Here is a 13,208-nt window from a genome sequence, read left to right as displayed (position 1 = left end):
CCAAAGTCTCTAGTATTCAGGTAAATGACAATACTGTGATTTTGGCTGTAAATTACTTTGTGAAAATGCACAGACAGGCACAGGAACAGCAGGCATGTTTATCAGCGGGTCTTGGTAGTGGGATTAAAAGATGGAGTTGACCAATGTTACTTTTGAGTATGGCTACCTCCATGAAAACTCTGGAGATTGGTATAGAGAGTCATGTCCCACATCTGCTGAATAAGTACTTTGCGTTTACTTCACTGCTTTAGCTACAGGCTGAAGGCATTGCATTGCATTGCAATGGGGTGGACATGCCCCCCATCCTTTGGGTGGCACCAGTAGCCTCCATTGGGAGGGAGCAGTCACACTTTGCTTTTGATGCCTGGAAGTTGCTGCTTAAGGCAGTCTGGAGTTCCCTAACTAGCCTGCGACAGTGAAGCCAAGGATGGTGAATGTGGACCTGCACAGGATACTCTCTCAATAGGCCTGGGCACGCTACACCTACATGCACCCAGGGATAATTGTTCAGTTTTCCAGGCCAAACCTGAGGGCAACCACCAGCTTGCTTCTCCTCTCCACACAGTTGTGGAAAGGTTGACTTGTGCACAGACCTGATGTGAGGCAGAAGGGCATAAGTGGTTTAAACATTCTAAGTAACAGGTTTATGAACATAAAAAAATCACTGACATTTGTTAAACATCTCTCTCTCGTGTGATCTTGACTGACGGCCGTGCCTTTTTGTTTTGGGGAGATCATCAGGCATTCCAAAGATCAAGTTGTAATAGCTAAACATTCCTCACTTCTCAAATAACTGCCTGCTTGACTGAAGATGGCCTTCGATATCATTGTTCCTTGAATAGTGGCGTTGATTGCTGTCAACAAACCATTGCACTTTAACATAGACAGCACTAAACAGTCTTGCAGGGCTTATGTCAGGATCTGATCTGCATGAGTCATTTACTTGCACCCACCTTCTTGAGTACAGAATCAGTGATTTCTCACACTCCTGCGTGGAGAGACTCATTGTACCTGTCTACTTTTCAAGGTAGTGTTGTACTTCACAGCTGGGCGATGAAGGGAATTAGTATGCCCACTGCGCACTCCTGAGAAAAGTCACAAAAGCACTGGTTTACAGGTTCGAAGTTGTTCCATAGGATCCTGATGAAGTTCATCAAGGCTTCTTGGCACCATTTTTTCTAATTGATCACTGCCTTTCAGAACAAGGGCAGCAGAAACATAGGAACACCATTTACTTGCAAGTTCCTATCCATGCTGCTCCCCATCCTGACTTGGAAATGTATTGCTGTTCCATCATACTTGATCAATATCCTGGGACTCTCTTCCAAACAGCGTTTAGCCTCTTTATTTTCATTGAACTTGCATTTGGTTACGTTCTTCCAACACAACATGTAACTAACACCAGCAATCCAATGCAGTTGATGTAACCTTGCCTTTTCGTAGGGAATTTCATCAACCTGTTTGGACATGTTATTAGACCTAGCTGGCACAGGTAGGATTTGATCCAAAGGTAGGGACTCTGCTACTGTGTCACAAGACACTCTTTGCCCTCCTTTGTCTTTGGCAATTAGCTATGCTCCAAGTTTGATGTAATCAATAAATTTCTAAATCAGTTTTAAGGTGAGCGAATTTGAACATTTTTCATTTTGACACTTGCTGTTGACATGTATGAACACTTGAAACAGGGGGAGTTAAATAGTTGATAAAGAATGTGAAGCCCTAGGAATATAAATTTAAGTGAGGGAAGTTCATTTGACTTGTATAAGATTGAGCATTTGATAAGTCTTTTCATTTAACAGAAGTTGTTATCTGGAGATAGAAATATTGAAGTAGCATTTCAGGATTGCAGTAGAGTTGAATAATTCTCACCCAGAGGATGATGTGGCTCTGGAAAGTAACAAGTGATGGAGGCAAAAATACTCCCTATGCTGTTTAAAAACAAAATCTACATTTTGAGGTACTGTAATCTGTAGGACTGCAGATCAAGAGCTGAATTGTGGGACTAGACTGGACAGTTCACTTTCTATCAGTATAGACATGGATTTAATTATCTGCCTCCCATGCTGCAAATTTCTATTTTCTATTGCATGTTGAAGCCAGTTGTGGTGCTGTAGTTATGGAAAACGACTGGTTCAGTAACTGCTCTGATCTTGGTGACGTATAATACTTACTCACTTGCTCATGGGATAAATATGAGTTTTAGGATGTTGTAATTGAATTGTACCTGTTATATATTGCAAAGATGTTTTTTTGTGTGGTGAATTGAGCCAGACATTTTAGCAGAACAAAGCAGCAAATGAAATGCTCGATTTGTTTTTGAGTAGTCAGCAAAAGGCAACATGCACAAGCTTGCTTCTGTCTCTTGTAAATAGTCCATTAGGTTTGCAATCAATAATCATCAAATAAGGCTGATCATAACGCTGCAGTATTGACGGGTAAAAGGGTATTTGGAATGGTAGATGATTCAATGACTCTGTACTGCTGCAGTGTTGTTGGTTGTTTTCTAAGCAACTGCAGTGCTTGGTGCATTGCAGGGAACAGAATGACACTCTGCTAGCTCAGTATACATAAGAACCTGGCATATAACTTCTGACCTACCACAACTTTCACATTGGTACTTGTAGTTTTACTTTCTCTACAGTAGAAATTGGAAAAGCTGAGCTGCAGACCCAAACAGGATTTGAAAAAAACATTAATAGGAAAGCTGACTTGACTGGATGAAATGTTATCTGGCAGCAAATAGTTACATTTTTTTTAACCATTCTAAGATTTTGAACGAAGATTTTCTTCCTTCTAAAAGCTGCTTCAGAAACTGTTTTGTTTTTCTTCAATATTCTCCTAGCAATTTCAAAAATTGTTTCCTGGACCTATTGCAGAAAAACAGGGAACTTGTAAGCTCCAGTTCTGTTCCATTGTAACTCTAATCAGGTGAAATATCCAAAAGAGGGAAGGGTTGCTGCACCTCCCTGCAGAACAGAGGGAAAGATTTAAGATAGGATGGTGTGGAGAGAATTTCTTAAGTGGGTAATGGGGTGCTGTGTATTGTGGTTGGGAAAGTTCACTTTTTTGGGGGAGTTGAAATCACAATCTGAGGTAGGGATGGATTGTTTAGCATCTTGCTGTCTTCTGGGGATCGGTGAAGGTTAAATTTGGCAGCCACCAATGTACCACATTTTCTGATGTGAACTTAGTCACACTGGTTGACTAGGTAGAAATTACTTGTAATCAAAGTATTTGAAAGGGCCTAATGTTTTGAGAACTGTCACACTTTAGTGTGTACCATCTAAAATTTAAATTGTTATCCTTGCAGCTTCTAACTTAAAGCTGCAAATGGATGAGAGAACAATAGGGGAGTTCCCCAGAACTCTTCTACTTTGCTACTGTGTTAAATTAACAACTTTCCAAATTGCAAAGTACTGGGAATGTTTAAGGTCAAGTCCAGTTTGGTTTCCAGTCTCCTCATTTGGACTTTTTTTTTCCCCTGGATGGACAGCGCTGCTGAACACTTATCACCTTTTTTGTTTCCATTTTAATTTTTTTGGAGGGATTTTAGGCCCCTCCTGCACTGACCAAGAACGTATGCTTTTTACAGTGGAGAGCAAATATAAAATGTCGGGGCACAGTTTGTGATTTGTCAGTGTATCTATTGTGTTTTTTGGGTTTGCTGATATTTCATCCATGCAAGATTGGAAGGGCCACTTTCCACACTTTTTGTCTTAACTCCATTCTAAACCATTTAGACAAATATAATATGTATTCTCTAAAAGTACTGGAGTGTTCGTGGGTAGACTGAGGTTCTGATTTATCTTTTTTGGGACCGGAATTTAGTACATAAAGTTCAAAGAAAAATCATCAAGAATAGTTGGCTGAGTTCACTGTTTTGAAGGACCATGCCGTACCTTTATTCAGTGGTGCATTTTACTGTGCTGCAGCTCTGAATCCACAACCTTTTTGACTTTAGAAGGGGTCTACCACCGAAGTCAAACTTGCTTTGAACTTTACTCAGTTGTGGATTTGGTGCAGTCCTGTGTTGGGGTGCACACCACTTGACTGTTCCTACTCCCTGGAATCTAAGTTTTAAGAGTATTTCAGTTAACTGCCTCCACTTTATGATCTTGGTTGAGCAATTTTAGTCCATTCTAGAGTCCAAGCCATAGATGTACAGCATGGAAAGAGTCCCTTCGGTCCAACTCGTTCGTATCGATCGGATATCCCAATCTAGTCCCGCCTGCCAGCACTCAGCCCATATTCCTCCCAACCCTTCCTATTCATATACCCATCCAGATGCCTTTTAAATGTTGCAATTGTACAAGCCTCCACCATTTCCTCTGGCAGCTCACTCCATACACGCACCACCCTCTGTCGGGAAAAAAATTGTCCCTTAGCTTTCTTTTATATCACTTCCCCTCTTACCCTAAACCTATGCCCTCTAATTCTGGACTCCCCAACCCCAGGGAAGAGACTGTCTATTTATCCTATCTATGCCCCTCACAATTTCATAAATTTCTATAAAGTCACCCCTTAGCCTCTGCTCCAGGGAAAACAGCCCTAGGTTATTCAACCCCTCCCTATAGTTCTGCAACCTGTATTGTTTTTGGAAAGCAATCATTAGTATCTTCCTTTCCACATCTGTCCAAGTATCTCCTACAACTTTGAGAATGGATCTTGTGGTACAGTGGCACTGTTCCTACCTTTTTTGGGCTCGTGGGCTACGTTCAAGTTCCACCTGTCCCTGAGCTGCCATATGTCCAAACAAGTAGATTAAAGGTGAGCATTATTTAAAAATGCTAACCAAGCTAAGTAGATGGTCAGTCACATTTTAAAGTTGCAGGGTTACATGGAAAGGACAGATAAAACATCGGAGCAGGCTATTTGAACCTTTTTTGAAGGCTGCTGTGCTGTTCAACTAGAGCATGACTGATCTGGTTATATACACTCTACTTTTCTATCTGCACTTCATAACCTCTGATTCCTTTTGATTTAACATTACATGTAACCTGACTTTGAAAATTCATGTCACAGTCTCCACTATTTTCCAGGGAAGAAAATCCATCTTGGCAACCCTCGAACCTTTTTTCTGTCTTAAAAGGAGAGACTTCATTTTTAAGTGTCCCAGGTTTTCATGTCTCCACACAAGTGAAAACCTCTGTCCACCTTTTTTTAAATTATTCTCTTGCCAAAACATTGTATGTCTCAGTAAGTGATCTTTCTTAACTTTATGTATAATCAAAGGCTTAACTTGCTCAAACTTCCTTCAAGAGGTAAGCCCTTCATCCCAGAAATGAGTCCCATCCTTGAAGTGTTTCTGAAGCAATTGTAACTTCCCTTCAAATAAGACTGAAATGTGTCACTGATTGCACTGTATAACTAGAATAAAACATCCTATGTTTACTATATTCTCAACAGCAACATTTGCCAAGCCTTCCTAATTAGTCGCTATATCTGCGCACTAACCTTTTCATGATTTTTGTATACCAGGAACCTAGATCCTTTTTGTTCCAGAATCTCTTGTTTTTTAAAAATAAATATACTGTTCATGTGTACTACTTGCAAAATGACTAGGTTGAGCAAGTGGTGAGTTTTGGCTGGTAGCAGGTCTCTGGTTTGTGGAGTTGACCAGTTATGGATGCCAAATGCCATTATCCTCAACTATCTAGTTAGCTTCTGAATATCTGAACGGCTTTTGGGGTGAACAATACAGGCTGCAATCTTTTTAACTGTTACAATAACAGGATGCCCTTTCAGTGAAGGGTGATGGGAAGAGGGATTATTGAGGCTTTATTTTTGCTCGTAATGTTTTCCCCCGAGGTGATTAGCTGAAGTTGCTACCTCCCTTTCATTTTTTTTGTTTGGCAAGTGTTCTAAATCTTAGTAAAGACAAGCACGTAATAGTTCGAAGCTTCTGTCATTTCCTTGTTGTTTTCATTCAGTTCCACAGATCCTCTCTGGAGGAGCAGTGCTGTGTTAAGTCAACTTTTTTGTTTCTTTTTATTAATAAGTGTAGCAACTTTGGTTTCTGTTTTTTACGTTAGTGAGAGTGAAAGCTTTCTCTCTCTTTTTCTCCCTTTGATTTGTCATAGATTTTAAAAATAAGTAAGCCAATTGCCATTCTTCAAATCTATCGCAATTTTTTATAATTTTGAATATCTTAAGTACTATGCAACCCCTAACTACTCAGCCACAGACAATGCATCCTTCTCAAAACTTAATTTCTTACCTGAGAGTTGAGCGCTGTATATCATGAAAAGGTTTAAATTGCATCCCTATGATCCTACCTCTTAACTTTTTTGTTGCCCTGTTCACTTTAGGCAGCTCTACCTTCATTCTCTTCAATTACTTGTATTCGAGTAAACTATAATCTAAGGTTCATGTTTCTCCCTTTCAAGCAGTATGATCCTCTATCATGTTAAAATTGTTATTACTTTGAAACTCCTTTCCTTTTTGATTTGTTTTGTTCCATATTTGTTGCCTGGTTTTGCATAGCCTGTCCCTTGGTTTGGAGCTAGAATGTAGTTTTCTAAGAAATTGTCTGTCTATACTCTAGAAACTAATTATTTAAGCTAATTTTGTTGATTTGTTTCACGTAATTAACATACAAATTACAATTAACAATTTTTGGTTTATCTGCTCTACATGCAAAATAATACTTTTCACTATCTTGGTATATGTGACAGTAAATCAAATTTCATGATTGTAGTACCTCTTTTACCCAGTTGTTTATCCCTGTATATGCTGTATAAAGTAGCTACTGCACGAGTGACCTTTTTTTGCCCCTCCTAGTGTTCTTACCCAGACTGGTTCTACAAACTGCCCTTTTGAGCTAAGTTCACCTCTTCCTTCCTATACTAGTGTTATCCTCATTAACAGAGCCAACTTTGCCCTATGCTTTAAAAAAAATCAAGATGGCCTTAAATATTGAGGCATAGTCAGCCTATTGTTTTATGTATTTCTGTGCTGATTAATTTTGTTACAAATGCTGCTTTATCTCCTGGGGGTGTGTCAATGTTTGTTTGTTTTTCTTGTTTGGCCACTCAAATTAATCATTCCCAAAATTACTAGTCTGTTCTAGTGTTGTTTCCCTTCAATTCACCACATCTCCTCCTTGCGTTAGCCCATCCCCAATTATTTAGTCTCTAGCCTTTCTACTTCCATGATCAAATTATTTGTCGCAGCATTGAAACATTTCAGGATCAGCAAAGCCAGTTCCCAGTGGCACAATTTCCACTTTGGCCATGACTTGTGCCTGTGCAATTCACCTTTCATCTCACTAATCTTGTTTAGCCAATGCTAGTTTACTTGTACTTAAAATGTGCTGCTGGAAAAGTGCAGCAGGTCAGGCAGCATCAAAGGAACAGGAGAATCGACATTTTGGGCATTAGCCCTTCAGGAATCATGCTTATGCCCGAAACGTCAATTCTCCTGTTCCTTTGATGCTGCCTGACCTGCGCTTTACCAGCAATGCATTTTTAAGCTCTGATCTCCTGCATCTGCAGTCCTCACTTTCTCCTCTAACTAATTTACTTGTGGCTTGGGTAAATATCCAGAGATTGACTGACTTTTTTTTTTGAGGTTCTGCTTTTAAATTTAATCTCTAGCCATTCAACCCCCTGAGCAGAACAAGGGGGGGGGAAAAAAATTTTTGTTGGTGCCAATGTGGTCCATTATAATTGGATGCTCTTCTTTCACCCGGGGTGTTCCTTCCAGCCACAGCAGATTTTCTTAACCCTGACCCCTTACCAGAGGAAACTGGATTTATCCAGAAAAGATAGAATATTCTGAGACTTGACAACATCTTAACATCACCAAGTGCCCCACAAATGAATTATTGTTGCATATTTACCAAAGTATCCAAATAAATCTGTTGATGACCTGATTTTTCTCTTGGAGCATAGGTTCAATTGGTTTGACTTAGAGCATGCATGAAATTTGGGGGTTTTGACAGTAAGCTTTTTTTGAAGATCTAAGATGCCTGATGGGTATTTGTCAATGTCACCTGTCAATGTGTATGAATTTTGCCAAGATCCTAGAAATGTGAATATGAAGACCAACTGTCATAAGAACCTGAAAAGTTTTTAGAAGCTTAATGTGAAACTAGGCTGAAAGTCATGAGGGTGTTTCATGTGGTTCTTGAGTAATTTCACTGGACTACCAATAATTAAGCCTAGTTATTCACAAGTATGGCCAGGGATTACAGGTGGGTTTATCTCGGAGTACAATGTTCAAAACCATCTTGTAGGATATTTAATATTCACCTGAGCAACTGTATGTCTGCAGGATTTTTAGATTGGATTCCCTGTAGTGTGGAAACAGGCCCTTTGGCCCAACAAATCCACACTGACCCTCTGAAGTGTGACCCACCCAGACCCATTTCCCTTTGATTAATGCACCTAACACTATGGGCAATTTAACATGGGCAGCACGTCTTTGGACTGTGGGAGTAGTTTGGAGCACCTGGAGGAAACCCACGCAGACACGGGGAGGATGTGCAAACTTCACACAGTCATCCAAGACTGGAATCAAACCTGGGCTCCTGGCGCTGAGAGGCAGCAGTGCTAACCACTGAGCCACTACTGATTTTGCAGATTTTTTTTCAGTCGTACTAATGGACTTTAATGACCGTTTGGGAGAGGAAATATGGAATGTGTGCATCATGGAGACTTCGACAAAACTGCAAGATTATTTGGACTTGATTTGAGTATATAATGGTCCATAATCTAGAAAGTAAGTTGAAAGTACCCATTGTATGATACTAGAGAATGTAAAGCAATTTAAGTAGATGAATATAGGACATTCTTTAGTTTTGAAGGATTTTGCCTTCAGTTGCGAGAGGAAAATTTTTGGATCCATGGAAAGAGCACATTGATTCTCAGCATTGTGAAGGAATTGTTAAAGACTTAAAATGGGGCTGCTTGTTGAAACAAAGTGAACTTAATACATGTTCATAATATTGTGATTTGAAATGGGAAAAATAATGTACTTGGTTTGCTATTAGAATGGTTGGATATGTTTAGAACTTAAGTTGGAATTTATAAGAATGATTATTGAAGCAGAGACAGTAAGGAGCTGTGGACTGGTCTAGCATTGTCTGGCATGCTTTCTGCGATTTGTGATTGCACACCTATAATGGAACTATCTTTTGTAATGAAGATACCACTTGCAACAATTCACATTTTAAATGCATATGCTGTGCAAAGGCATCTTGAATTACTCTTTTGAGCTTTGGACTGTCAACAGTGGATTTGAACAGTTGAGCCATAGCCGAAGTGTGTTTATTTAGGTAACTTGAACATTGCTAGTTGTGCTGGTATTTATTGCCCTTGAGAAAGTGGTAGTGAGCTGCTGCTATGAATCCCTGCAATCCATGTGCTCTAGGTTGACCCACCCAGCTGTTTGGGAAGAAATTCCAGGAGTTTGACCCACTGACACTGAAGGATGGGTGATATATTTCCAAGTCAGGATGTTGTGGCTTTGGAGGGGAAGTGTTTCCATGTATCTGCTGCTTTGTCCTGCTAGATGGAAATGGTCATGGTTTTAGAAGATGCTGTCTAAGGATCTTTTGAACGTCTGCAGTGTATATTGTTGAAGGTATACACAGCTGCTGAGCCTCTGTCATGGAAGGAATGAATGTTTTGTGGATGTGTCAATCAAGCTTTGTATTGAATGGCATCTAGCTGCTTGTGTTGGAGCTGCACCCAGCCAGTCAAGTGGAGACTTTTCCACCACATGATCGACTTGTGCCTTGTAGATGGTGGACAGGCTTTTGGGAGTCAGGATTCCTTTGTCTCTGGCCTGTTCTTGGAGTTGGAGTATTTATATGGTGAGTCCAGTTGAGTATCTGGTCGACTGTAATCATTGGTATGTAGATAGTAGGAATTTCGTAATGGTAGTGCCATTGAATATCCAGACACAGTAGTTGGATTCTCACTTGCCTCTTGTCAGCCCAGGCTTGAATATTTTAAGACTGGTTGGTTGCATTTAGATATGGATCTCTTCAGCGTCGGAGTTGTCATTGAATATGTCAATAATTGCAGTCCCATCCCTAACCTTATGGCAGGAAGGTCATTGAAACAGCTGAAGGTGATTGGGCCCTGAACACTATGCAGAGGAGCTGGACTGTTGCAGTGTGGTGTCATTTTCCCATCTCCTGAGCCATGAAATGAGAGTTCAGGTCCCACATCTCAACAGCTTGATTTCAAAAATATCAACCATTGACAACTCCTGTGATGAGTGACATCCAAAAAACCATGATCATCTCCCTTTGTGCCAGGTGTGACTTCAACCAGCTGCACATCCCACCTGACACTGACACCAGTCTTGCTGCGGCTTCTCTATTTCTGTACTTGGTCTAATGTCATCTTGGTGTTAAGGGCGGTTACACTCTCCTAACTTCTGGAATTCAGCTTTATTTTCATTCCTCAAATCTGAACAACCTCTTTAATGAGGTTGGGAGCCGTGTGGCCCCTGTGGAATTCAAACTAGCTGTTGATGAGTAGTCTTTAGCTGACCAGGTGCAGTCTGATAGCATTGGTGACCCCTTCTGTCACATTAGTGATGCTCAAAAATAGACTGGTGAAAAGAGGCCAGGTCACACTTTATCCTGCTTTTTGTGTATAGGACATAACTGGATAGCTTCCCTTTACAGTCTGGTAGATGTCAGTGCTATGGCTTTACCAGAACTGTTCAGTGAGGGGTGTAACAAGGTCTGGAGTACACCAATTCTGTTTCTTTTTTTTGGGACGTAGCCAGTGCCTTCAACTATTTCTTGATGTTTTGTAGAGTGAATTGGACTGACTGAAGACTGGCTCCTGTGTTGGGGACCTTTTTTCAATGAAACAAAGGTGGATTATCCACTTGCCACTTTCAGCTGAAAATTGTTGCAGATGCTTCAGCCTTACCTTTGCACTTTGTATGTTGTGCCCTCCATTGAGGATAGGGCTATTTGTGTAGCTGTCTACTCCCAGTTGTTTACTTGCACAAAATTCACAACTGGATGTGGCAGAACTGCTGAGCTTTTGATCTGACCTGTTTATCACGTGTGCAAGTAGTCCTGTTTGGTAGCTTCATTGGTAGTTGTCATGGTAAACATTAGAGACTGACCTTTTTTTAATCAAGTTTGAATAAGTTTTTATTCCAGTTACTGTAGTGGTGAGTGAATCTAAGCATTTAGTTTTGGCATCAGGGTTCTCTTTATAGCACCACTCCACCTCCACCCCCACCCCTGTTTTATTTGGCCTAGAATGCATTTTCAACAATTCTGGGCCCTCAAACATTTCAAAGCTCTTTATACACTTTTTTTTTACTGTTACATCTAATTCTTCCTTTTGCCTGTACATACTAGTTGTTTCATTCCCTAATTGGCTGCTGCTTACTCTGATTTTATTTAAACCTAGTTTGAGTTTCTATTATTTCTTTGTAGAGCAATTTGCTTTTCATACAGTGAAGCGAACTGTAGGAGAGCAGATTCACAATTTGGCAAGTGGACTCTGGTAGAGGCATTGTCATGGAGAATGCACCAATTGATGATTTGACAGTTAACTTCCAAGCTTGATTTGAATTTTAACTACAAGTGGTTGAATTTGATCAAGACCTTGTCCTTACAAATGAATTAGATAATCTGTATATGTATTTCAGTCCTAGTGTGATGCGAGTTCAATTATTTCTATACTTAGTCATAGAGATGTACTTCAAAGGTTGAAGGATTGTATCATAATATCCATTTGGGTTTTGCAACGACAAGGCAGTATGTGTGAGAGTCAACAGTGTCCAACATCAACTCTGATTAGCAAGTGTAAATTAGATACCTCCCAGGTTTTTCAGTTACTCTGGCAACCAATTTAGGATTGTCACTCGGGCTTTCAGTGAGGGATGCATGCGTAGGAAATAGCAGCCATCCTGTGATTTGTTAGTTTAGACGTTGCTGCTAAGCAATCATTCAAACTTGCCTGGTTTAAACTGTAAAAGTCTTAGTTATTGATAACAACTGAATTAACTGGTGCATTCTCCATGGTAGTGCCAATACCAATCAATTTTCCAAGCAATTAGCACTTGTTAGTTGTACTGTACAAATGTTTACTTGATTTGAATTGTTCTGATGAAAGCAAGACAAAAGCTTTTGACAAAATGCATTTTTTTAGCAATACTCTGGCTTTACAACCAATTGATCCTGATTATTTTTTAAAAACGTTCCCCTACTTCATTTCAGCGTTCGACTTGTGTACTGCCGTTTTTCTGCAACACCTATTTGTGTGAAGATTTTTGCCTTTACTTTGTCCACACCATTAAGGGCCTTAACATTGAGTAGGCTGTAGATTAATTAGGGAAATAGTAGTTGCTCCAATTCCTTGAGTAACATTCTTACTTAAATGGAGACTTTTAGGTTCAAGTAGTTGAAAGTTGTTTCCAGCTTTCTTTTTAAGATGAATTCTCTCTCCGACATGAACTCTATCCACTCTTTTTTTTTTAATACCCACTCTTATGTGAAAATCCTGCAACCAGGACAGTTGAGCTATTATTTTTCTCTTTCTTTTTGTTGATCCATGTCTCAATATTAGTTAGCTGCTCTCTCATGTCAATCTCTGCACTCTTCTCAGTCTTCCATACAATAAATATAATTTTTTTAAGGAGTAAGAAGATAAGATTAAAATTGGAATAGGCCATTTGACCCTGTAAACCTGCTCTGACTCCAAGATTGTGGTTGATCTGATTTGTGGCTTAACGTGACCTTCCTCCCTGCCCCTTTTTCTCAACCTTGATTGCCCTTGTCAATCGAAATCTGTCTTAACTCTACTTTGAACATTCCGTGATCTAGCCTCCACTGCTCAATGAAGAAAATTCTGAAGACTGAATGACCCTCTGATCAGAAATTCTTTCTAATCTGCCTGACATGGGAGATTCCTTATTTTGAAACTCTGTCCTCTAAATTTAGATTTCTCTGCATCATCCATTTCAAGCCACCTCAAGTCTTGCTTTCTCTCATTCCTGTTAACTCTAATAATAGTAGGCCCAATTTTCCTCCCATATTTAGATTGTAAGAAACAAACTCAATAAAATTTTAGACAAGACCAACAAATCTGGAAACAAGACAATTTTATTCCGGACTTGCAAGTACGGGTTGCAACTGCACAAAGCAATTGAGTGAATTAGACTTGGGTTTGTTTACAATTATACCTTTGAGCTGAGTGAGGTCACCTCTCCAGACTCCTAATTAC

At 39.8% G+C, this 13,208-nt stretch overlaps 1 protein-coding gene across 2 annotated transcripts in view; it reads left to right on the top strand.

Annotated features, from left to right (window-relative positions):
* Window positions 1-13,208, top strand: part of usp22 (ubiquitin specific peptidase 22) — a 127,367-nt gene that overhangs the window by 42,774 nt on the left and 71,385 nt on the right. The gene's annotated exons all lie outside the window — the stretch shown is intronic.

Source organism: Hemiscyllium ocellatum, chromosome 20 (genome assembly GCF_020745735.1).
Source record: "Hemiscyllium ocellatum isolate sHemOce1 chromosome 20, sHemOce1.pat.X.cur, whole genome shotgun sequence".
Lineage (NCBI taxonomy): Eukaryota > Metazoa > Chordata > Chondrichthyes > Orectolobiformes > Hemiscylliidae > Hemiscyllium > Hemiscyllium ocellatum.
Note: the sequence above shows the minus strand (reverse complement) of the source record. Positions and strands in the feature narration are given on the sequence as shown.